Raw genomic sequence first — 26,207 nt, 5'->3', positions numbered from 1 at the left:
TCCCAGGCATGGGTTGAGGTCTGGCGAGCATGCTGTCCATTCCATCCGCTCTACATCCTGCTGACTAAGGAATTCTGTGACAACCCTGGCCCTATGAGGGCTAGCGTTGTCGTCTTGCAGTAAAGAGGGTCGACCATAAAAGCCATGCATAGCTTGCAGGAATGGTACTGCTATAGGCGCCAGAATCTGAGCCCGCTATCGCTGTGCGGTAAGATTACCGTCGACCACGTCCATCAGGAGTTATCCCTACCCAAACCATGACCGACCCCCAGCCAAAAAGGTTATGCGTGGCCACAGTTGCATCTGTGGTTCACTCTCCATTGCGAGTCTGCTTTCATCTGTGAAGAGCACACGAGACCATTGACGTTGACTCCTGCGGCCATAATGTCTACTCCATCTCAAACGCGCCTGCCTGTGACGTGGTGTTAGTTGTGGACGAACTGCAGGTCGCCTACACGGAGTCCGGCTGCCCTTAAACGTCGACGACCGGTGCTCCTGGATATTCTTACATTGTTAACATTGAAGAGTTCTGTCTGAAGATCTGCTGCGTTATGGAATATGTTACGTAACGCAGTGTTAATCATGTGCCTCTCACCTCAATATGTTGTGACTCTGGGGCGACCTGGTCGACGTGCATATTCCACGGACCCATTGGCTTGAAATCTCTGCCACAGTCTACCAATAGCACTTACAATAAAGTGGACAGCAATCTGCCGCTGTGTTTGACCAGATTCCCAAAACCTATAGCCTGACCCCATTCAACAAGTGTCAAATACGTCTTAATTTAAGCTGCGATTTCAAACAGGTACCTGAACAGTGAACGACAGTGAAAAAGCATCAATGAATGTTTATTGTCCTCCACTTCCCATGGATTAAGTGGCATGGGGATTTCCATATTGACAATTTGAATAAAAAATATGTCATTTGTAACAGAATGTATCGGACGTCAAAGAACGTAATATTGGCATTTCAACGGCTTGATGTGTTTTTCCATACTGATAAGAAAGTTTGTAAAACATTCAGTTGAATATATTTCAAACAAAAACGAAGATTTTACAACGTTTAAGAAATACTGTTCATTAATGACGCCGAGTATATAAAAGAATTTTAAGAAAGAAAACGAAAAACACCTGAACACATGAAATATACACCTACAAAATACCTTCACAAATGTAATGTCTTTAATAATGGATGATGTCGTTTTCACAACAATGAAGTTTCGTGACAAAATAAGCATTATCACACCCTACAATACCCATGTGAATTCTACCCTTATGGGTAATATGCAATTTTATTCACCTGCTCCACATTAACGGCATATCTTCTTTTAGAATCCACAATATGGATAAGGGTGATATGTCCATGTTCATACTCAAATCTTCTTCCTCTTTTATATTTAACTTATTGTGACTGGCACATTTCAAGCACGCAGTAAACAATGTGTCTGGGTACGCTAATTATATGTATTTTTAATACTTACAGTAGATAGCTATAATTATAGTTAGAAATCGCGTTATTAAATCTGATATGAATTTGAAAAGGCAATAAACTGTATTACTCTATCATTGAATGACTGCGGTGTTTGTGTTGTTTTGTATATATATATTATACTGCTCTACTTGATAATGTCCAAGTGTTCGTTCTTGTTTTCGTGAAAGAAACATGTGCTGTAGGTCAAACATGGCCTCCATCGTGCCTTGCCCTTGCATCTTATTTCTGGAAGCCGGAACACACTATCGCCGGTTACCTTCCAGCCACATCGGTTTCAGAAGATATAAGCATCGATTGTAACTGCTGCCAGTTTTATTAGTGCAGATCAACATGCAAGAAAATTTAACTCTGTGAAAATGTACCATTGTCAGTAAGCAAATTAACTCTTTGCAGCATGAGAGAACATGTGTTTCAAGATTCAACACATTCAACATGACACAACTCGCCAGAAGACTACACCTTGAAGAACCCGTGAAGATCTGGGTTTGAATTGATTTTCAGTAACCCATGCTTGTCGTAAGAGGCGACTAGCGGGATCGGGTGGTCAGGCTGGCTGACTTGGTTGACACGAGTCATCGTATCCCAACTGCGTAGATCGATGCCCATGCTGTTGATCACTGGATTGTCTGGTCCAGACTCGATTATTTACAGACAGATGGAATATTGCTGAGTTCGGCGTTAAACAACAAACAAACAAACATAAAATACCGTGTTATCTCCTGCTGAAAATGACCTCCTTTATACCTCGCGTCAATGGGTTACAAATGTAGTTTACATATTAGCAATTGCGTCACGTGTGTATATGTTGTACGAAAATAACTAGGACACACTGACTTTGTGCAAGGTTAGATAACACACCTTGAACGTTGTTTCTCATGATTGAAAAAATATATCTTTTCACTGCATTGACCGCCCAAACTGAGCAAGGTTACAACGACGCATAGGCTGTTATTGTAAGGCGGTTCAGTGCAGCACGGACCATGGCGGGGACGGACACCTTGACGTTCTTTGTTAATGGTAGAAAGGTAAGGTTTAAATAACATTTTCAATAATATTTCCACGGTACTGAGTTGGTTTTACGTCATATTGCTGACTTGCTTGCAGTGCCAGGCATTAAACACTTAGTTCTTATGGTACTTGCCTGAGTGAAAGGTGCTACAGCGAGGTCATACTGTATAAGACCTTTTTCGCATTTCGGTATACTTATTTTGCTTCATATTATTATTTATTTGTTTATATTTGTATAGCTTTACATGAAATGTGACTTCATTCACTTTCAATCACTTTCGTTAACTTTCATTCGCTTTCATTACAAGTGTAATGGTTCGTTACCTACAGAAGCATCGCGATATGGGTGCAATATTCCCGATGCGATGTAAAATTTAAACTCATTCACTCAAATATAGAAGCTCGAAGTGAGCATATTCTGACTGGCTATTATAAAGGATTCCACGTCAATAACATGTTGAACATATCCATTCTAAGTCTGTTTTACTTTTTACTGTGTGTTGGGTGATTGGGTAGCCTAGTGGTCAATGCATTTTCTCATCACGCTGAAGACCTGGTTCGATTCGACACATGAGCACTACATGTGATGCCCTTCTTCATAGCGATGGGATATTGCTCAAGGCGGCGTAAAGAAATACCCTTTCCCTTAAATGAGTTTTCGAATGGCAAAAACAAAGAGACTGAATGGTGTTACGCCCAAACAGTGATATTTTGTATCACGTATATTTGCTTGCAAAATAGAATCTGGGATAGATTAACAAATGATTGATAGCATGAGCAATGAACCAAGAAGGCGGAGTTTGACATACCAGTGAGCCTAGTCACACTCTGTGACCACCCGCGGGTACAATGCGCACATAGACAATATATGTGTGTAGGACAGTGTCATATATCATCTCGCTTATAACCGATAGTGTTAACCTAAGTGCAAATATTGTGTGAATCATATTACACTTAGTTTATGCACATGGGGTAAGTAACAGGCGACTAACGGGATCGGGTGATCAGCCTCGCTGACTTGGTTGACACATGTCATCGGTTCCCAATAGCGCATCGATGCTCATGCTGTTGGTCACTGGATTGTCTGGTCCAGACTCGATTATTTACAGACCGCCGCCATATAGCTGGAATATTACTGAGTGCAGCGTAAAACTAAAGCCACTCACTCAAAAGGGATAATAAGGGAAAACAAAAACATGCCATATTACAATCATTAAAATGCATGATTTACAACATACAGAAAATACGCAAACAAGGGACAAATAAAAACAAACACGTTAACTTAGACAATTAAAATTTTATCTGTTTCAAATGTTCGTACAGTTACAGCAGTATTTCATTAACTCACTGTCAGCTCAATCAGGGGGTAGATACCGTTATGGAAAAAGGGCCAGGCTTGCACATGATTGTTGCTAAAAAGGTTGGACAAGCCCCCGATACTATCTAAATATAAAGCCAAGCAACCTATCTGGCTCACACGAAAAAATGACTTGCTTCGCGCCTGTCAGTGTGGTCACGTGACACATAGCATTTGCACAATCACGATGACTTCAGATCTTAGCATAGCTTCGTTTCTGAGTACTTTTGGTCGTCTATGCATTGCTGGTCACGTCCCAGTAAGTGCACTGTAGTTACGTCACGTTGCAACAGGACATGTGATTGTTGCATGGAAAGTTTCGTTCCTGCGATCAAAATATATTTGCCATTCATTTCTAATATTTGAATTTTTTCATCAAGTATTTTGGTTTGGGGGTTTTTTGTCATACAAATGCAACTCAACGAGCCCCTCTCCAACCATGCAACCCGTGAAGGTCCGGGTTAGAGTATTGATCTTCAGCAACCCATGCTTGTCGTAAGAGGCGACTAAGGGGGTCGGGTGGTCAGGCTCGCTGACTTGGTTGATACATGTCATCGGTTTCCAATTGCGTAGATCGATGCTCATGTTGTTGATCACTTGTTTGTTTGGTCCAGACTGGATTATTTGCAGACCGCCGTCATATAGCTTGAATATTGCTGAGTGCGGCGTAAAACTAAACTCACTCACTCACTCTATCCAACCATGCTCCTCTTTTTGAGGCGGCGTAAAGTCGTATTCTTTGACTTAAATGGTAAACAGTTGAATGACCAAAACAAAGAGACTGAATGTTTTTAAGCCTCAAACAGTGACTTATTTGTATTACATATATTTCCATGAAAAATTAGATTCTGGGAAAGACCAACAAATGATTGATAGCTTGAGCAATGAACCAAGAAGCCTAGTTACACAGTGTGACCACCCGGCCCCTTAGCCGACCTTGATATCGGGTATATCGGACATATTTGTACGACGCTGTTCGTAAATCAGGTCATATTCTGTCCACGTTATCGGACGTGGTATTCTCGGATTTATAAGTGTAACTTGATGACGCGATCTACGCCCTACTCGGGCACAATGCACACATACACACTATATGTATGTAGGACAGTGTGTGAGACATAATTTTGACTGCAGCCTTTCAAGATATAGTAAATAGTGTGCCTTTTATGTCTTTTCTATTTATCAAATTATTGACGCTACAGCATTTGAAGATATAGTAAATAAGTGTATTGCTCTGGGTATTCATTTTTCGTTGTTTTGTTCACTTTTAGTTGATAATGTCCAAGCTATAATTTTTAAAGCGTTGCTTTAACACGCGTAATAAAATCTAATATGTGTGAAGCCCATTTCTGATGTCCCCTGAGTGATCTTTGACATGCCTTCCCTTGCATATAATGCCAAATAAGCCGGAATACACTATCGTCCGTTACCTTCCAGCCACATCTGTTTAACAAAACAAACTTTACGTGCGTCAAATGTCGATGCTGCAAGTCAGAATGAACCAATTTCTTGGGCGCGTTTAAATATAGAAGAAAATATAATATAAAAGCATATAAAATCTGCTATTTTCTGTAAGGAAATTAACTCTGCGCAGCATGAGAGAGAAAAGGTCGTTTCAGGATTCATCATGTTATTAACATGACACAAACGTCAGGAGACTCTACTTTGACAGGGACGGCGGGGTAGTCTAGTGGTTAAAGCGTTCGCTCGTTACGGCGATGACCCGGGTCGATTCACCACATGGGTACATTGTGTGAAGCCCATTTCTGGTGTCCCCAGCCGTGATATTGCTGGAATATTGCTAAAAGCGGCGTAAAACCATACTCACTCTCTCTACTTTGATGGTGATTAGATAAAGCCTGCTGACGACGACCCCCTTTAAGCCTCGTGACACGAGGTTACAGAAGTAGATTACATATGAGCAATGTTTGCGTCACGAGTGTATATCTTGTACGAAAATAAACCGCCACTCTGATGAGTGTGCAAGGTTAGATAACACTCCTTGAACATTGCATCTCATGATTGAAAAGAAATATCTTGTCACTGCACGTCAAAGCCCAAACTAAACTGGGTGACAACGAGTCGTTAACTGTTATTGTGAGGCAGTTCAGTACAGCGGAGACCATGGCAGGGACGGACACCTTGACGTTCTTTGTTAATGGTAGAAAGGTAAGGTTTAAAAACACTAACAACAATCTTTCAAGGGCATTGGCGTGGTTTTCCGACGTTTGGCTAGACTATTATTTATACACCTAGTTCTTATGGCAGTTGGCATACGGTACGGTATTTTTATGTTTCGCGTATTTAGTATACTTATTCCGCTAAACCACATGAAATATAACTTTCAACCACTTTAATTCGCTTTAACGCTCCGATCAGTGTCGGAGCGTAGCGCAGGCGCAACAGACCCAGAGAACCAGGCTGTCACTTTCATTACAAGATTAATGGGTCATTACATGCAGAATCTCTAAGTGACTCATTGAAATTATGGGTCTGTTATATGGGATTTAACGTCAATACCATGTTAAGCAATCCCATTATTACTCTGTGTTGGGCGTATTGTAGCCTAGTAGTAAGTGCGTTTGTTTGTGACGCCGAAGACCGGGTTCGATTCCCCACATGGTCACGATATGTGATTTCCCCACATGGTCACGATATGTGATAGACGTCTTGATAGCACTGGAATATTGCTCAAGGCAGCGTAAAGAAATACCCTTTTACTGAAATAGTATACCGTTGAGCTTACAACAAAGAGGCTGAATCGTTTTTACACCACATACGACAATATTTGCATTACATGTGTCATTACATAAAGCCTGGGACAGACGAACAAATGATTGACAGTATGAGGACTGAACCATGATGGCGGAGTTCGACACACCAACTACCCTAGTCGCACACCTGACCACCCGACTTAGCCGGCCTCTACGACAATCGTACGATACTGATCGTGCATCAGTTCATATTTTGTCCTAGATATAGGACGTGGTTCATTAGGTTTGTTAAGTGTAACTCGATAACCCGATCCACGCGGGCACAATACACATGTATACACAATATATGTATGTAGGGCAGTGTGAATTATAATCTTGCTTAGAAGCGATAGCGTTAAACCTAAGTGCAAATATTGTGTGAATCATATTACACTTATTTTTCGCACATGGAATAACAAAGCTAAAACAAACATGCCAGATTACATATTTTAAAATGCATGGCCTACATAAATATAGGACTTAATGAACTTAGGGAAATGAAATTTTATCTGTTTCAAATGTTCGTACAGTTACAGCAATATTTCAATAACTCACTATCAGCTCAATGTGGTCACGTGACACATAGCACCGGACGGTCACGATGACCTCTGATGTTAGCATAGCTTCGTTTCTGAGTACATATGGTCGTCTATGCATTACTGGTCACGTCCCAGTAAGCGCACTGTAGTTAAATCACGTTGCAGTAGGACATGTGGTTGTTGCAAGGAAAGATTCGTTCCTGCGATCAAAATATTTTCCATTCATTTGTAATTATTCAGCTTTTCTTCATCAAGTATTTACGTTTTTGTCATACAAATGCAACTTAATGAGCCCCTCCCAACCATGTTCGTCTTTCCTGTCCTCCTTTTTCATTTGAAAGAAAGGAATAAACAATGCAAATATGCCGTTCAATCATAATTGTACTGACAGTGAAAAATTGCTACTCCGACTGAGGTTTCAAATCTCTGTAACGACCTCTGTTTAACGCACTACAGTGATGTGCACTGCAGCACTACAAACACTGCGCGCACGCGCGCGCACACACGCAGGCGCACACACACCAACGTCAGTCATTAAAACGTACTTATAGTATGACCAGAAATTATTGAGAATTTTAGGAATATGTTTAATTGGATTTCTAGTATAAACAACCTTGACCAGCTATCAAGTGCTTGGATTCATTCAAGAGAGACAACTCCGTTAACCCTTTTTCATTAGTTTGTGAAGAGTTATCCCCCTTTGTTTACTTGCTAGCAGACGACATTTTCAGTGATCCTCAGTATGGATGATTTAGAGAAGAGGAAGTTGATTTTAGAGTATTATAACAAGGACATCAGATCAGCTAAAGTGATTTCAAGTAGAACAGGCATCCCTTTGTCCACTGTTTATCGTGTTTTGCAAAAATATTGCAAATGGATATGGCATTGAGCACCAGGGAGGCGCAGGTAGGCCCAGAAAATTCTCAATAATTTCTGGTTGTACTGTAAAAGCCAATATATTGTACAGCATGAGTTTCAGAGTGTATTTTTCTATCCAGATAGAAGAGAAGGATCCGGATCCCTACACCAGTCTCTTGGATTATCTACGCTATACACGTATCCTTATCTACAGATGTGTTGACAAATGCAGGGATTAAGACAAAGATTTTCTTCTTGTTATTGTGGTACCAAACCATCACCATCTCTTATAACACCAGGACCGCCTCCGTGGTGTAGTGGTTAGAGCGTCCGCCCGGAGAGCGGAAGGTCGCGGAGTTCGATCCCGACCGCGTTATACCAAAAGACGTTTAAATATGGTACTTGTTGGCCTGGCGTTCGGCATTAATGGGTACAACAAAGGACTGGTCGGCTCGGAGTCAGTATAATGTGTCTGAGTGGGGTATTCATGCTGCACTGCGGCGTGGTATCTCAGTGGGCTAGCACTATAAAACCAGCTTAAGTCTGGGCTAGTACAAGCAGCCGCACCATACACATACACATGCATGCACGTCGTCATATGGGCGAAATATTCTCAAGCACGACGTTAAACCCAATTTCACCTCACCTCACCTTATAACATCGGTTCTTCTTACGAAGAATATGGGGGCATCAAATGTGTGATGCACTCTTCATGCTCTTCAAGAAAAGGAACGCATCAGCCATTTTAGATGAGTTTATTGCGTTAGTTTAAGAACAATTATTTCATGTAATGTCAATGATAAAAGGTGAAAATTCACGTCTACAGCAACACAACAGCATCCTATATCGTTATGTTTCTGGTTACTGGAGTCCACATGATGGCGTCAAAGTCAGTACTTTGTATAGCCACATTTGTCAGCAATTACTGCTCGGCACCGTCTCGGTACAGGCTGGATAAGTCGACTTATCCGCTCTTGCGGAATTCTTCACCACTCTTCCTGCAATATGATGGTGAGTTGTGGAAGTGTCCGAGGCGTGTTTTGACATTGACGCACACGTCTATCGAGTTCATCCCATAGGTGTTCTATCGAGTTTAGATTTGGTGATCGGGAAGGCCATGGCAAGACATTGACGTTAGAATTGGCAAGGTAGCGGACCGTACGTGAAGTAGCGTTGTCATGCTGGAACAACTCTATGAGTCCAATATTCTCAAAATCACCTATGCCTTTCTTTTTGTGAAGAGTGTAATGCCAAGGATATGGGGCCATAAAATATGTGATATTTTGAATACAGATATTATGAATCAAAATTACATTTATGAGAGAATGATTAAGAAAAGTGTTCATTTGGTCTGTCCCCCTCGTTTTGAGAATGAGTTAACATTATCGTCCTGTTGGTGATCATCCATAGAACAACGCATTGTCATCATTTTAAGTGCCTTAACTTGCGACGTGCGCCTGACCGGAAGTAAGGCTGGGTGTAAGGAAGGAGGATGCGGTGCCTGTACAGTTATGGTGTCGGAGTTCGACAATCCTTCTAAAAAGATCAGGTATGCAAAAGTATGCTTTTGTAATCTTCTCTTAAACAGACTGACCTTTGGTATTTATAGAGCAAACATCTGAACAATGAGTTAAAGAAGTACAATTGGCAAAGTCTTCTGATGAACTACTCTCTGTAGGAAATGGTCGGTGAGATGGCCTAATGGTTAATGCGTCCGTTCGTCACGCTGAAGACCCGGGTTCGATTCCCAACATGGGTACAATGTGTGAAGCCCATTTCTATTGTGCCCTGACTTGATATTGCTGGATATTGCTGAAAAGGGTGTTAAACCAAACTCACTCACGCAGGAAAACAGTGCAACAGATTATGTAATATATATAACGAAAATATTTTGTTGAAGACATTATTCCGCCAACGCCTGCATTCTACCTCTATGCGCCCTACATGGTCTGGCTGTCACTACAGTAGAGGGTATAGGCAGCAAAGAGACCAGGCTACACCCAGTACAGGTAAGTCTGTTCTCTCCATGGTCTGGCTGTCACTACAGTAGAGGGTATAGGCAGCACCAAGACAAGGCTACACCCAGTACAGGTAAGTCTGTTCTCTCCATGGTCTGGCTGTCACTACAGTAGAGGGTATAGGCAGCACCAAGACCAGGCTACACCCAGTACAGGTAAGTCTGTTCTCTCCATGGTCTGGCTGTCACTACAGTAGAGGGTATAGGCAGCACCAAGACCAGGCTACACCCAGTACAGGTAAGTCTGTTCTCTCCATGGTCTGGCTGTCACTACAGTAGAGGGTATAGACAGCATCAAGACCAGGCTACACCCAGTACAGGTAAGACTGTTCTCTCCGTGGTCTGGCTGTCACTACAGTAGAGGGTATAGGCAGCACCAAGACCAGGCTACACCCAGTACAGGTAAGTCTGTTCTCTCCATGGTTTGGCTGTCACTACAGTAGAGGGTATAGGCAGCACCAAGACCAGGCTACACCCAGTACAGGTAAGTCTGTTCTCTCCATGGTCTGACACTGAGGTAGAGGCAGCACCAAGACCAGGCTACACCCAGTACAGGTAAGTCTGTTCTCTCCATGGTCTGACACTGAGGGGTATAGGCATCACCAAGACCAGGCTACACCCAGTACGGGTAAGTCTGTTCACTCCATGGTCTGGCTGTCACTACAGTAGAGGGTATAGGCAGCACCAAGACCAGGCTACACCCAGTACAGGTAAGTCTGTTCTCTCCATGGTCTGGCTGTCACTACAGTAGAGGGTATAGGCAGCACCAAGACCAGGCTACACCCAGTACGGGTAAGTCTGTTCACTCTATGGTCTGGCTGTCACTACAGTAGAGGGTATAGGCAGCACCAAGACCAGGCTACACCCAGTACGGGTAAGTCTGTTCACTCTATGGTCTGGCTGTCACTACAGTAGAGGGTATAGGCAGCACCAAGACCAGGCTACACCCAGTACAGGTAAGTCTGTTCTCTCCATGGTCTGGCTGTCACTACAGTAGAGGGTATAGGCAGCACCAAGACCAGGCTACACCCAGTACAGGTAAGTCTGTTCTCTCCATGGTCTGACACTGAGGTAGAGGCTGTGGGCAGTGTTGAGCAGGTTGATCTTAGTACCAGGTTGCAAAGTAAGTTTAACGATAGTATTATGAATACACCGTCTTCTTGTTTTCAAGTCTAAGATTAACAGACATTTGTTTCAAACTCTAGGAAAGGATAGCTGAGGCCCATGGCTCCCAGTGTGGATTCTGCACCCCTGGTATGGTCATGTCTATGTACACCCTCCTCAGGAACAACCCTGAACCAACTGAAGACGAGATTCGAAGTTTTCTTGACGGTGGGTTTTCATAGTCCGTTAAGTCTTTAATGTATTTATTTCAACCCATTTGATGTTTTCACGTCAATGTTTGCTCTGTGTGTGCATGCATGTGGGGAAAAAGGAGAAAGAATAAATAGATAACTGTGACCATCTTCACCAGATTTGAAATGTTATTTCAAAAGGCACAGTTGTACTCTAGCTAATTGAAGAACCGTAAACACTTACACCTATCCTCAGTACATTAGATTCATTATGAATACAATATCAAAGTTTTCACTTGTTTCCTGAGTGGAAACTGTTTGAATTTTTGGTTGCTTTTTTCTGATTGTGAAGTTCTTGTAAATTGCCTCAGGGAATGAAGAACTTACACGAAGGAGTAAATTAAAGGTGTCGCTAATTTCTGGAACGATAATAAGATACCCGGAAGAGTGTTGGTGTTTACTAAATGAATAAGAACAGTTATTGATCCATTCTATCTGAATGCACATGTTCATCTTCTGCATGTCGGTTATTTTACAGGTAATTTGTGTCGTTGCACTGGCTACAGACCAATACTGGATGGTTTCAATACCTTTTCAAAGGTGAGAGCCTCTACTTTATGTAGTGTACATACCTTGTTTCGATGAATTCATATCAATTTAATCAATTTATACATCGGATGAAGAAGCATGTCAGTAAATACGATATGTTCCTTACGAGTTGAAAGAGAGCAAGTGTTAAGTTGTCTTTCGCATGGAAAAATATTCAATGACCTCCAGAAGATCCGGCTAGGACTGGTCTTCACTAGTCCATGCTTGTCGTAAGACGGATGGGATGAGGTCGGCAGGCTCACTGACTTCACTGTCATCGTATCCCAAATACGTAGATCGATGCGCATGATGTTCATCACGGGATTGTCTGGTCCAGACTCGATTATTTACTTACCGCTGATCTATAGCTGGAATATTGCTGAGTGCCAGACATGGGTTCAATTACTTTGAAATGTAATTAATTAAATTACAATTACTTTGATTTTCCTCAATTACAATTACAAATACAATTACACCTTAAATTAAAATGTAATTAATTAAATTACAATTACATTACCAATGTAATTAATTACAATTACAAATTGCTTTGTTAAAAATACAAAACAAAAACAAAACAAATATATTTCTGAATTCCTTTAATCAACAAGATATTGATGTTGGTAAACAGTGGTCACTAAATCCAATTCATATTTTTGTCATCAAAAAGTGAAATGCAAAGTTAGATTATCTCTACAATGTACACTATTTGATCAAATTTGTATTTTGCATATTTCTTTGGGCTTATCAAATACACACCTCTATCATCTCTTGTTGCAAAAACACTTTGTCCACCACTGTTACCTTAGGTGTACTGTATCATGACATTATTACAGGCCTACATTACAATATATAATCAGCCGGTCTCTCTATCTGACATAATCCACATTAACATACGAAAGGATTTGTCAACTTGGATTTATGGCTTATTACCTTTCATGATTATAAAAATAGGACTACAGTTCAATAAGATTTTGAATATCATATCCTATGAGAAATAAACAGAGAGGCCATTTTGATAGGAACTTGACTAATAGTACTGTTAATCCCCATTTCCTCAAATACCAACCTACATTTAGTCATGCGTTACTGATTCCCTTTGTTTCACAAATGTGCAGATGGTGATAGTTACAAAAGCTTAGACATTCAAATCTCTTTCAAAACTTAACACCTGCTAGAGTATATACCGACAACAAGCATCTTATTGAAAAACACTCCTTTGTCCTCCTTATTGTACAGAATATAATTGCAAGGGTTGCCTGATGACCACCAAAATAAAAAGTGAGATGTAATTTGATGTAATTGAAAAAAGTAATTGAAAAATTCAATTACATTGAGATTTTAATTAATTAAATTACAATTACAAATTACATTTTAAACATTCAATTACAAATTACATGCAATTACATAGATTTTTGTAATTAATTACTTTCAATTACAATTACAAATTTCAATTACCCCATGTCTGCTGAGTGCGGCGATAAACAACAAACAAACTACAGAAATGCGTCGGGACAGAAACTAGGGCTGCGCAATATAACCGGTTTACCGGTATTTACCAGTTCAGACATGAAAACGATACGTATTGCGATACGCTGATCGAAAACCGGTATTTTGATATGCCTACCGAAAACTTCGTAACACTCGGAAATCTTCGGATATTTCCGTTTTTGAGTTATTCTTTTCCCTGTTTCATTAGCGCCAAATGTTACTTACATTTTTATTTTGTCATGATTAAAAGTTTGTATTAAAGGTAAATCAATAATAGTGATTTGGTTGTGTTTTGCTTTATAATCAAGCATTAACTCGATTATAAATAGTTTTTGTTAAAGAAATAATTCTTGCAATATATTGCAATACATATCGCAATATATGCTTCCGCATCGCAATATATCGCAATATGAAAATTCTCTGCAATACCCACCCCTAATAGAAACCCTTTAGCGTGGGTTCGAATCTCAGACTTATTCTAATAAAGGTTCTAGGGTTGTCAGCGCTTGCCTAGTGCTCGTTTAACCAAACTGGCGTTAAACTCACCCACTCTGTGCCGTATGCTATGGTTATGCTTCACGTTCTACAGGGTGTCTGCGGCAAGGGAGATCAATGCTGTCGGAACACAATCTACAACAATGTCACCAATGGGGTAAGATATTCTTTCTTTTTCACGCACACTCAAAGACGATGCAAAACAAAAGTAAATAACCCATTTCGAAGGATTATGAATTTCAAACACTTTGTTCATGTTTAAACGTATAATTATGAAATGTTTATAACTTCGTATATTTCCAGTCGGTGTCCACAGAAAGCGACGCTGTAGCAAATGGAACATCTTCTCCATCCTATGACCCAACACAAGAGCCTATCTTCCCACCAGAGTTGAAGGTAAATGGTTTACGGTTTTCGCTGTGTTCAACAGTATGTTGACAATACTAAGTAATCTTTGCCACAACACGTTCTGGAACATTTGCAATGTCCACGCGTCAGAAGAACTGTGACATGCCTTGAATGCCAGTGGTCATGATTGGTTGACACACGTCATCGTATCTCCATTGGATAGATCGATGCTGATGCTGTTGATCTCTGGATTATCCAGATTTTCCAGATTCGATTATTTATTTATAAGTGCGACGATAAACAACTAAGAAGCAAAGTCAATGGTTATTGTAACGTCAACATGAAGACTTAGATGAATATGATATTAATAACATCTCAATTCTGTTCTCGGTTTTCGAGTAGCATTGAAAATTAATATTCGTTTGCGTGGTTTCGACGAAGACATGAAACGTTTAAGGAAAACGCGTTTGATTTGTTTGTACCGAATTGTCAGTTCGTCCAATGAGAAACGCCGTTACAAACGTGGACTACCGCTTAGTCTCTGAATACATATAATTTTGATAGACACAAACAATTCCTCTTAAATTTAAAAGTAGCCCCAGTGAGATGGGGTATTCAGAACCTGAGAAATCTAGACTGGCTTCATTTGGGACTTAATAATAATAATATAATAATAATAATTGATTTATAGAGCATTTCCAAAAGATATTGCTCAATGGGCTATTAAGAGAAAGATTGTAGACAATGTCTAAGGAAAAGAGAGTTTGAACAGATGAGTTTTGAGGGCAGTTTTGAAAGGTTCATGGGACTTGATCCCATGGCTGTTTTGTGTAAGCAGTAGGGAGATCGGCTTGGAACATGGAGATGAATGAGGCTTTTAAGATATTGAGAAAACATGTTTTCATAGATGCAGATGCACTTAAGCATTGCAGATATGAACAGATTATTACAATGGATAAGTTTTTCTTGCCTCCTCGTCAGTGTTAGTGACTACCATGTTTGATTGCCAGAGAACTTTAGATATTCTTTTATTACTAAAGAGAAAACTCCTGTGTGTCTGTTACAGAATAATTGGAGCCAGTACCAGAAGGCGCTTGTGTTCAAGAACGAGCGGATAACGTGGTACAGACCAACAACCTTGACCGAGTTGCTTGACTTAAAAACAAAGCATCCAGATTCAAAGCTGGTGCGAGGGAACACTGAAATAGGTAAACCGTCATCATCATCATCATCAGCAGCAGCAGCAGCAGCAGCAGTAACTCTAGTACCTGCATCACAACTAACTGACTGAGTTTAGTTTTACGCCGCTTTTAGCAATATTCCAGCAATATAACGGCGGGGGACACCAGAAATGGGCTTAACACATTGTGCCCATGTGGGGAATCGCACCCGGGTCTTCGGCGTGACGAGCCAACGCTTTAACCACCGCCCCCATCACAACTGCCATTAATGTATATTATATCCTTTTTGTAAGTAATAGGAAATGATCGCGTTCTCTGCGAGAAGGGGCGGTGGGGTAGCCTAGTGGTTAAAGCGTCCGTTCGTCACGCCGAAGGCCGGGGATCGATTCCCGACATAGGTACAATGTGTGAAGCCCATTTCTTGGGACCCTACCTTGATACATTGCTGAAATATTGCTAAAAGAGGCCTAAAACCATACTCATTCACCATGCGAGATTGTATTGGCATACTGTTATAACTTTCAATGTGATGAGGGGATATAAGGCAGTTCCCGTTGTTTTTCTATTTCAGCAATTGAAACTCGCTTCAAAGGTCAGACTTATGCTGTTCAGATAGATGTCACCAAGGTACCGGAACTCAACCAGACAGCAAAGGCACCATCTGGCATCACGTTTGGTTCCGCCGTCACCTTGACCGACATTAAATATACGTTAGAGGCCGCAGTCAAAGATATGCCTGGTATTATATTTGTTTTAAATGTCACCAAAATATACAGTATATGTATACATATGTACACCATTAACGATACTTGTTGTTATCAAGATGAGGTACTCGTGAAGATCCGGGTTAGAACTGGTCTTCAGCAACCCATGCTTGTCGTAAAAGGCGTGATCGGGTGGCTAGGCTTGCTGACTTGGTTGACACATGTCATCGTATTCTAATTGCGTAGATCGATGCTCATGCTGTTGATCACTGGGTTGTCTGGTCCAGACTCGATTATTTACAGACCGCCGCCATATAGCTGGAATATTGCTGAGTGCGGCGTAAAGCTAAACTCAATCACTCACTCAAGATTAGGTACAGTTTTATATCTATGTGTCTCATAAATATTTCCCTCTTTAAATTATCATTACATGTATGCAAATGCGACTATATCATCTACAAAATAATAAGATATTGTACGATTTCTACAACATGACCGTGTGTCAATGAATCAGTTTAAAATAGTGATGGCACTTTAAAATAGTGATGGCACTTTAAAATAGTGATGGCAAACTTGTCCAGTCACAACCATCACAAACACATGCCAAGGAACGTAATGTGTTCATCTGAACGAACGCACAAGTCAAAACATTGATTACACAACAGTCTCGTTTCCTGTTGACTGGGTTCCGTCCTATTGCGCAGCTTAGTACAATAACCAGTCCAGAATTTTGAGACCAATTCATTTAACTGGATACATAAATATTAATCAGTATCATTTGATACATCTAAGCACTTGTATATTGCAACACTACGCTCCTTATAATCCTTGCAAACATGTCGTGCGGCGTGCTCTGTCGTACAGCGAGCACTGACACACAGAAACCTGGAAATCGTGGAAATCTCAAAACGAGGCTCTGCCGCTAGAAAAGTTTGGCGGTCTGGTACGGACTTGATATTATATCAATCACATTGTGCGTTACAGAACTACACTGAATAAGCGCAAATAACAGGTGTAACCAGTGAGCCAGATGCATTGTGAATCATTTTACGACCTCATCAAACTGGGGCAGTCTGTGACGTCTTAGTTAAGGTCATGCTGCCTGCACCTCGCCATAAAATATAGAAATACGATGTTATTAAAGTTTAAAATCAAAACTCGGTTTGGTTCAAAACTTGGGATAGATAATTTTGTCTCTGATGCATCAAGAGAAAACTCAAGAGATTCAATGCCTTCCACCCACATAAAAACACATATGTTACAAATATCATTCTACTGTTTCTGTTCGCTCTTGACATGAACGTCTTCATTCCGTAGAGGCGGAAACTCGGGTGTTCCGGGGGTTTCTGGACGTTATCCGATGGTTCGCCAGTACACAGATCAGGAACGTGGCAGTGGGTTTATACATATCGTATTTTCATGACTAGATGAGGCACAACTTATCATAACTTATTTCCCTTCTATAAATTTACAAGATTATTTAAAATACATGTACATTAAAAGAAGACATAGAAAGAAGACATTTGCCATCTAAAACATATCATTACATTGAAATTGTACAAGTGTCTATATAAAAACGTGATTTAATTGGCATGCTGTTGCAAAGATGCATTGCTTCTTATATCAACTAAATATGCATGATTATCGTGACCATATATTTCCAAATTGACAATAGTGTGTAAACCAGTACATTTCTGGTTAAGATGGACAAACATTGAATTCGAAGAATCATCTGAGGTTTCTCTTGAAATTGCCACATCGACATTTTGTAACCTTTTTCTAAATTTACCGTTATTTGTGGAACCATCGTCTTGTCCTTACTTTGTGTGCACAATATGCACGAAAATATGTCCTTAAATGGATATATCTATCTGAACATGAATATCTTAAATAGCGCCTGTATAATGTTGTTTGAAACAAATCCAAGGCTGGGATAAAGAATGGCCGATTCTTTACTGTTACTGCACAGAGATTATTTCTGTTTCATGTGAAGTCTATTGCTGGTAACATCATGACAGCAAGTCCCGTGTCAGACCTCAACCCCCTTCTTATGGCTGCAGGCGCAACTCTCCGCGTTACCAGGAAAGGTAGATATGTTTGTTGTTTGTTTGCTTGTTTGTTTGTTTGTTTGTTTGTTTGTTTGTTGTTTGTTGTTTAACACCGCACTCAGCAATATTCCAGCTATATGACCGCGGTCTGTAAATAATCATGTCTGGACCAGACAATCCAGTGATCAACATCATGAGCATCGATTTACAATTGGGATACGATGACATATGTCAACCAAGTCACCGAGCCTGACCACCCGATCCTGTTAGTCGCCTCTTTGGTAAATAACAGCAACAAAGATAACAAAGTGTCTTTCGTCATATTTCGGCTCTCATCTTGGGGTCATGATATGTAAAATCATATATCAGTTATTCACAAACACCACTTTACCATAATCCAGTTAAAAAACTACGCACAGCTTGCATGAATGTCTCTGGAAAATATAGGTTTTTTAACGATTTTTTAAATTTTTGGTACACTGAGTTGGTGAAAGGTCTGCAATGTCTCTCACTAGGTGGTGCTGTGCGCGAGGTGAAGGTTGACAGCAACTTCTTCACCAAGTACAGAACCACGTGTCTGGCATCAGAGGACGTCCTCCTGTCTGTTGAAATCCCTGCTACAAAGAAGGTTAGTGTTTCCAGCTAAAACTACAGTATTATACTCATGCCAATAATGGTTGTCACCCCCCTCCCCACCCCAAACCCACACACACGCCACACACACACCCCACACACCCTCTCCAATAAAAAATTGAAGGGGTGACAACCATTATTGGCATGAGTATACTTCCAGCTAAAACTACAGTATTACTGAGTTAAATAGCCACACAGACGTACATGCTTAACCATTTCATGCCTAATCTTCCTGGAAAACAAATTATTTCACAAGTCAATAGATTTCTCGATATTTTCCTTTCTTTGTGCCATAGGGTTTAGATTATACAATAACATATCACCAGGCGTGCTGTCGTCTGTATTAACACCCAATTAATGCCACAGGTATGTTGGGATAGACTGTCAGTGGTTACTCTAAAATACGAATCCTGTCAAAATGTATGTAATTTCTCAGAAACCTGATATGTATTTTAGGCATAACAGGACTTATCTCTGTCGACAATGGACAATCTTGTTTGTCATTTTAAAATGTGAATAATATTTTCAGAATGAATTTTTCCAAAGTTTCAAACAAGGGCCACGAAAAGAAGACAGCATTTCCATTGTGAACGCTGGTATGAGGGTCGTGTTTAAGGAAGACTCGGATATAATCAAAGAATTATACCTGGCCTATGGCGGCATGGCACCTATGACCATCATGGCGACCAAAACTATGAAGGCATTAGTTGGAAGGTAAAATCTATTACCATTAATTTACCAAACTAGAGAATGTTCCGCTCAGTATGACATAGCTATTGTATTGCTGGAAATTGTTCCAGTCGGTGGCAGAACGATCTGGTAACCAATGCAACCTCCCTGCTGGCTGAAGAACTGCAGTTGGATCCGGGGGCACCAGGGGGGATGTGTGAATACAGACAATCTCTCACCACCAGCTTCTTCTTTAAGTTCTATCTGTCTGTACAACTTGCCTTGTGTCATCAGGTAGGTCCATGTTGTGTGTGTGTTACTTTGTGATGTGAACACTATGTGCCGTGGCACTTCACTCTTGCATGACAACGGGAATGATCTATACGGATCGGAACGTCACATCATAATATATTTAAAAACTTGTCATCCATAAAATATCTTATCTTTCTTGTCAGCCACCAACTTCTCAAATACCAATCACAAAGATTTGTGCCATATCTTGACTGGACTGGCCAAACAGCCAGGCACTCTGTGCCCATACAATAGTCGCTTAAACCCCCGACTCACCACACTTTACCAACACACATGCTTTTTTAAAGATCGGAGTGTCCAAGCCAAATATCCCCATGTCTTACCGAAGTGCTGTGTCTGACATCGACTTCCCACTTCCAACAACTAGTTACGTGTATGAAGACCTCAGTTCCGGTCAAGCCACCAGAGGACACCGTTGGGAGGTCGCTGCTGCATGAGTCGGGGCTACAACACGCTACAGGCGAGGCTGTGTATGTGGACGACATGCCTTCAAGAGAAGGTGAGATACTCTCAGAGAGACGTGGCATGACATTCCTGAAGTGAAAGTGAAGATGTATTTAGATAAGCTGTGTTTAAAAACAGTTTCTGACGTTGGACGGTAGGGCTTCCCGGAAGTGGCAGGACTTATGTGGAGGAAACAGTGTGCGAGACGATGTTGTCTACGTATGCGTTGTTGAAGAGTGAGTGACTTTGTTTTACGCCGCTTTTAGCAATATTCCAGCAATATCAGGACAGCAGACGCCATAATATGTGCTTCACACATTGTACCCATGTGGAGAATCGAACCCAGACCTTCGTCGTGACGAGCGAACGCTTTAACCTCTGGGCTATCCCACCACGCCCGTTGTGGAGAATCTTCTTAAGTCAAACAAGCATGTTCAAGCGCATACTAATTTTAAAAACACGAATAACTTCCTCACGATCAATCAGTTGGTTATCGTAATTCCAATACGCATGCAAGAAGATGTTACTAAACTGGAAAGCATAACTCGCCGATACATTGTATGCAGGAGAACTATTCATGGCCCTGGTGCTCAGTGAGAGACCACACGCTCGTCTTGTCAGTGTTGACGCAACAGAGGCGCTCACTCTGCCTGGAGTGGTGGACTTCATCACACACAAGGACATCCCAGGGGCGAAAACCTGGGGACAGCCAGGACCAGGAGAGGAGGTGCTAGCTTCCGACAAGGTACGACATTAATTTCAATTCAAAATTTCGAAGTAAACTTTCAACGCCAAATATGGCAAACGAACTTTCAACGCTAAATATGGCACAGGTAGGTGACAGTGAACTCCTACAGATGTCCCTAAAACAAACGTGTTATTATAATCTTTTACTGAGTTATCGGACAAATGTACTACTTTTCAACAATAATTGTTGTCAATTCATTGTTTGTAACAGTTTCATGCCCATTAACAGGTGCTGTGTCGAGGCCAAGCCATAGGCGCCATTGTTGCGGAGAGCAGAGAGGTCGCAACAAATGCTGCTACCAAGGTCAAGGTCGTTTATGAAGATCTGAAGCCTATTTTGACGATACAGGTTTGTTGGACTGGTAAAGTCATACATTAGAGTCCTTTGTAGTTGCAGAATGTGTACAGTCGACTCTGGTGATAATAAGCAGGACAGACGGTATTTAATTGCGAAGAACCATCTCGTATCACGTGACCGATAATGGTGAACTATGACGTCTGCGTCATTTGCGACAACGGTGTACAACAGCAGCAACTGTAACATTGCGAAGGATACATTATCAGTGTCAATCCGTCCTCGCGAAACTACCAGTCTGGGGTAAAGCCTAACCAATCATGGAGAACTGTTTGATTCAGCAACAAATTAGGATGTAAGCTGCATCCAGGTGAAAGGATGCAGGCGATGCAGTTACTTACCCGAATCGGAATCGAGTACCCGGAAATTTAAGGAATACAGCGCTTCTGTCAACTGTCTGAATATTCAATCACAAGTTGACAGAGATTATTATAGAAAACTCGAAAGGATGGCAATAAGACATTAAAACAGATCTTAGGCTATTTAATTTACATCTGCTTAACCAATATGTAGAGCAACACCACTACTTACATTCATCCTTAAAACACAGAACTTTCCGTTCCTTTCCGAACTTTCACTACTCACTGCTCATGCGCAGATATAGTACAGTCGTTAATAATAACCTTCATTAATCGGACAATACCAATGATGTAAATGAGTGTTGCGTCAATTATGAAAAAGACAAGTTATTATCTGCCCTTGTCATTACAGAGTTCTCTACCTTTCCGGGTACTCGATTCCAATATGTAGGACTCGATTCCATCTGTACCCGACCCGGATTCGAGTACCCGAGTACCCGTCCCAGCCCTAGAGTCAACTTTGTGTGCAGACTCTTTCAGTGTTGCCACAACCCCTAGTGTACAATACACAACCCTGTGCACTTAAAAGAACCCACAAATCCGTTGGTAAATGACCAGATGGTGGCCACATGAATACGTGCAAACATCTAGTTGCGGGTGCAGCAACGTGCAGTAAAATTTGAACATGGACAAAGTATTGTGACCATGTGTCCTAGACCACCCAGCTGTGAATGGGTACCTCGTAAGGATGGGAAACCACATTAACTTGGTGCGCCTAGTGGCTGCACGAGTTGTATGATCCCTAGGGAGTTGAGATTGAAAATACGATGTGCCGTTGAGATTGACATCCAGTGATCTAGGGAAAAAACAAAGCGGTTTGAGCACGCATGTTCATGGAATGGACTATAGCGCTATATAAATACCCATGTAATAATGTATATAATGATCATTTCTGAACCCGACAGAACACCAGTCATACCTAGTACAACGCAGTTTCAAGATTTGCAATAATCGTGTATTAGTTCTCAAACCAAAGCTCTGGTCATTAAACATTACTTATGGATGACAGGAAGCCATCGAAAACGAATCCTTCCACGGACGTCCCCAGAGTCTGACCAATGGCGACCCCGAATCTGCTTTCAAGACCTGCGATCACGTGGTGGAGGGAGAGGCTCGGACCGCACCCCAGGAGCACTTCTACCTGGAGACAATGGGCACCCTGGTCATTCCAGGATGCGGGGATGGGACGATGGAGGTTTATACCGGCACCCAGAATCCAACATTTACACAGGTAAATGGCTCTTTTGACACGATACACTGATATTTCTGTTTGGAACCAACACTGATTTTTAAAAGCCAAAATGCAATTAAAAAATCAAAGTTTAGTTTACAATTCTCAGTTACCTAACATTGCACAACTTACGAAAAGATGCTGTTTCATCTGAGATATGAATTCTTCCAAGGACATAATCTCCAAGACTTTGGGTCTGACCTCAAATAAAGTCGTCGTCAAGGTCAAGCGAATGGGTAAGTCGATAACCAATCAGCAATTATTATCTATTCACAGTCGCGATTGAATATGCGTTTACTATTTCACTTTAAAGTGAGCGAGTGAGTGAGTGAGTTTAGTTTTACGCCGCACTCAGCAATATTCCAGCTATATGGCGGCGGTCTGTAAATAATCGAATCTGGACCAGACAATCCAGTGATCAACAGCATGAACATCGATCTACGCTATTGGGATGCGATGACATGTGTCAACCAAGTGAGCGAGCCTGACCATCCGATCCTGTTAGTCGCCTCTTACGACAAGCATGGGTTACTGTAGATGAATTCTAACCCGAATCTCCACGCTTTTAAAGAAAAAAAACCTATATGACAATTCTAATTTACTATATTTTGATGATGCTCCTCGGAAACAACAGCTGCGCTATTTCTTCAGGTGGAGCCTTTGGCGGTAAACAGTCCCGACACCTGGTGGGTGCTCTTCCAGCAGCCGTAGCCGCTCACAAGTAAGGTCCGGGTTCGATTCCCCAGATGGGTACAATGTGTGAAGCCCATTTCTGCTGTTCCCCGACGTGATTTTGATGGATTATTGCTAAAAGCGTAAAGCCATACTCACTCACTTTTAATCCATATCCTTATGTGTACGACCGCCTCCGTGGTGTAGTGGTTAGAGCGTCCGCCCGGAGAGCGGAAGGTCGCGGGTTCGATCCCCGATCGCGTCATACCAAAAGACGTTTAAATATGGTACTTGTTGGTCCCTGCCTGGCGCTCGGCATTAATGGGTACAACAAGGACTGGTCGGCTCGGAGTCAGTATAATGTGTCTGAGTGGGGTATTCATGCTTCACTGCGGCATGGTATCTCAGTGGGCTAGCACTATAAAACCAGCTTAAGTCTGGGCTAGTACAAGCAGCCGCACATACACATACACACGCATGCACGTCGTCATATGAGCGAAATATTCTCAAGCACGACGTTAAACCCAATTTCACCTCACCTCAACTTATGTGTACATATTCTATTCTGGTGCATGCATAGTTTACTTTTTAACACGATGATTCTCTTCAATATAGCGGATACTATTCTGTTATGTTGCATTGTAATTTTCCCTGCAGACTGGGGAGACCTGTACGGTGTGTTCTGGAAAGACAGGTGGATATGGCCACTACTGGCACCAGGAGCGCAATCTGGGCACGTTACAAGGTAATGATAATAATAATGCGTCCATTTATATAGCGCCAAACTCCACGATACAAGATACAAGAATCTGTGTCGAAACGTCGCATCACCTGAATAAAGAAATTGTTCAGCCATAAAGTTTGTCCATAACTAAACACTACAAGCTAAAAACATATCGGTGATACTTCAGTGCAGTTTTACAAACTACAATTTTCCAGAAGTGATTTGAAATAATGTTTCGTTATGAGAGTTAAACTATATAGGATAGTTCTCACCTTAAATACATTGCAAATGACCTGATCATGTACATATCATGGACTGGGGCAGTGGGGTAGTCTAGTGGTTAAAGCGTTGGCTCGTCACGACGAAGACCCGGGTTCGAATCCCCACATGGGTACAATGAGTGAAGCCCATTTCTGGTGTCCCCCGCCGTGATATTGCTGGAATATTGCTAAAAGCGGCGTAAAACCAAACTCAGTCAGTCAGTCATATCATGGACTGAGTATAACGATAGATAAAGTGAGTGAGTGACTTTAGTTTTACGCCGCTTTTAAATATATTCCACCAATACGGCTGGGGACTTCAGAATGGGCGTCATACATGGTGCCTATGTGGGGAATCGAACCCGGGTCTTTGGCGTGACGAGCGAACGCTTTAACCACAAGACTACCCCACTGCCCCAGTCCATGACAATTTTATTTTTTAGTCTTAACATCCAATGTCAATAATACGGTATTACGTATGTGGCCGTGTTTTAGGTTGGCTTCAACGAGGACGGCAGGATCATCGCCTACAGTGTAAACGCCTACATTAACGGCGGGATGTCGGTCAGCCAGTCACTAGCGGTGTGCATTATTGTTTTAGTATTTTAGACGGAAATGTGACAATGGCAATTGAAGATTACCGAGATTAGAATTGGTCTTCAGTAAACCATGCTTGTCGTAAGAGGCGACTAACGGGATCGGGTGGTCAGTATCGCTGACTTGGTTGACACATGTCATCGCATCCCAATTGCGTAGGTCGATGCTCACACTGTTGAACACTGGGTTGTCTGGTCCGGACTCGATTATATATGTACATACCGCCGTCATATAGCTGGGATATTGCTGAGTGCGGCGTAAAACAACAAACCAACCAACAATCTGTTACAAATCAAGTTTCAAAATTATGTTTGGGGATCGATGTTTACTGAAGGTGGTGTTGTGACCGATGAGTAAAGCATTCACAGTTTACACCACAGATGTAGGTTTGATCAGACAAGTAAAACTAACAGTTAGTGAATGTAGGTTTACGCCGCTTTTAGCAATATTCCAGCAATATCATAGTGGGTGACACCAGGAAGGGGCTTCACACATTGTACCCATGTGGGGAATCGAGCACGGGTCTTCGGTGTGACGGGCGAACGCATTAACGACTAGACTACCCCACCGCCCTCATTGGAACTGGGGTGAGTGAGTGAGTATGGTTTTACGCCACTGTTAGCAATATCCCAGCAATATCACGGCGGGGGACACCAGAAAGTCCGGACAGTCCAGTGGACCCAATGGTCAGGTTGCATGGACATACCTATTTGCTAATTAAGAGAGGGTCGCCATCATCAACTTCATCGGTAGAGATAACAAGACTTCGTAGGTACTATACTGAACAGCAAAAGAAACGCAACTCTGGCTTTTTGTCAAGTTTTTAAATAGAAGACATAAACATGAACGCTTACTTTTATGAGATTTCATCTTTTCGAAACGTGCGTTTCTTTTGCTGTTCAGTATATTTTGAAAATTGTGGAAATATGCAGTACGGCAACGGAATAACCCGTATGAAGGCCCTGCGGCAAAGCATGCTTTTCTACGGTATTCTAGAAAGGAGATACACTGACAACGCGACATGTCCCTTCTGG

At 41.5% G+C, this 26,207-nt stretch overlaps 1 pseudogene; it reads left to right on the top strand.

Moving 5' to 3' along the window:
* Window positions 1–5,882: 5,882 nt before the first annotated feature.
* Window positions 5,883–26,207, top strand: part of LOC124283228 — a 34,109-nt pseudogene continuing 13,784 nt past the window's right edge.

This window comes from Haliotis rubra, unplaced genomic scaffold (assembly GCF_003918875.1).
Source record: "Haliotis rubra isolate DU_JTF1 unplaced genomic scaffold, ASM391887v1 Scf310, whole genome shotgun sequence".
NCBI lineage: Eukaryota > Metazoa > Mollusca > Gastropoda > Lepetellida > Haliotidae > Haliotis > Haliotis rubra.
This window is presented reverse-complemented; position numbering and strand designations above follow the sequence as displayed.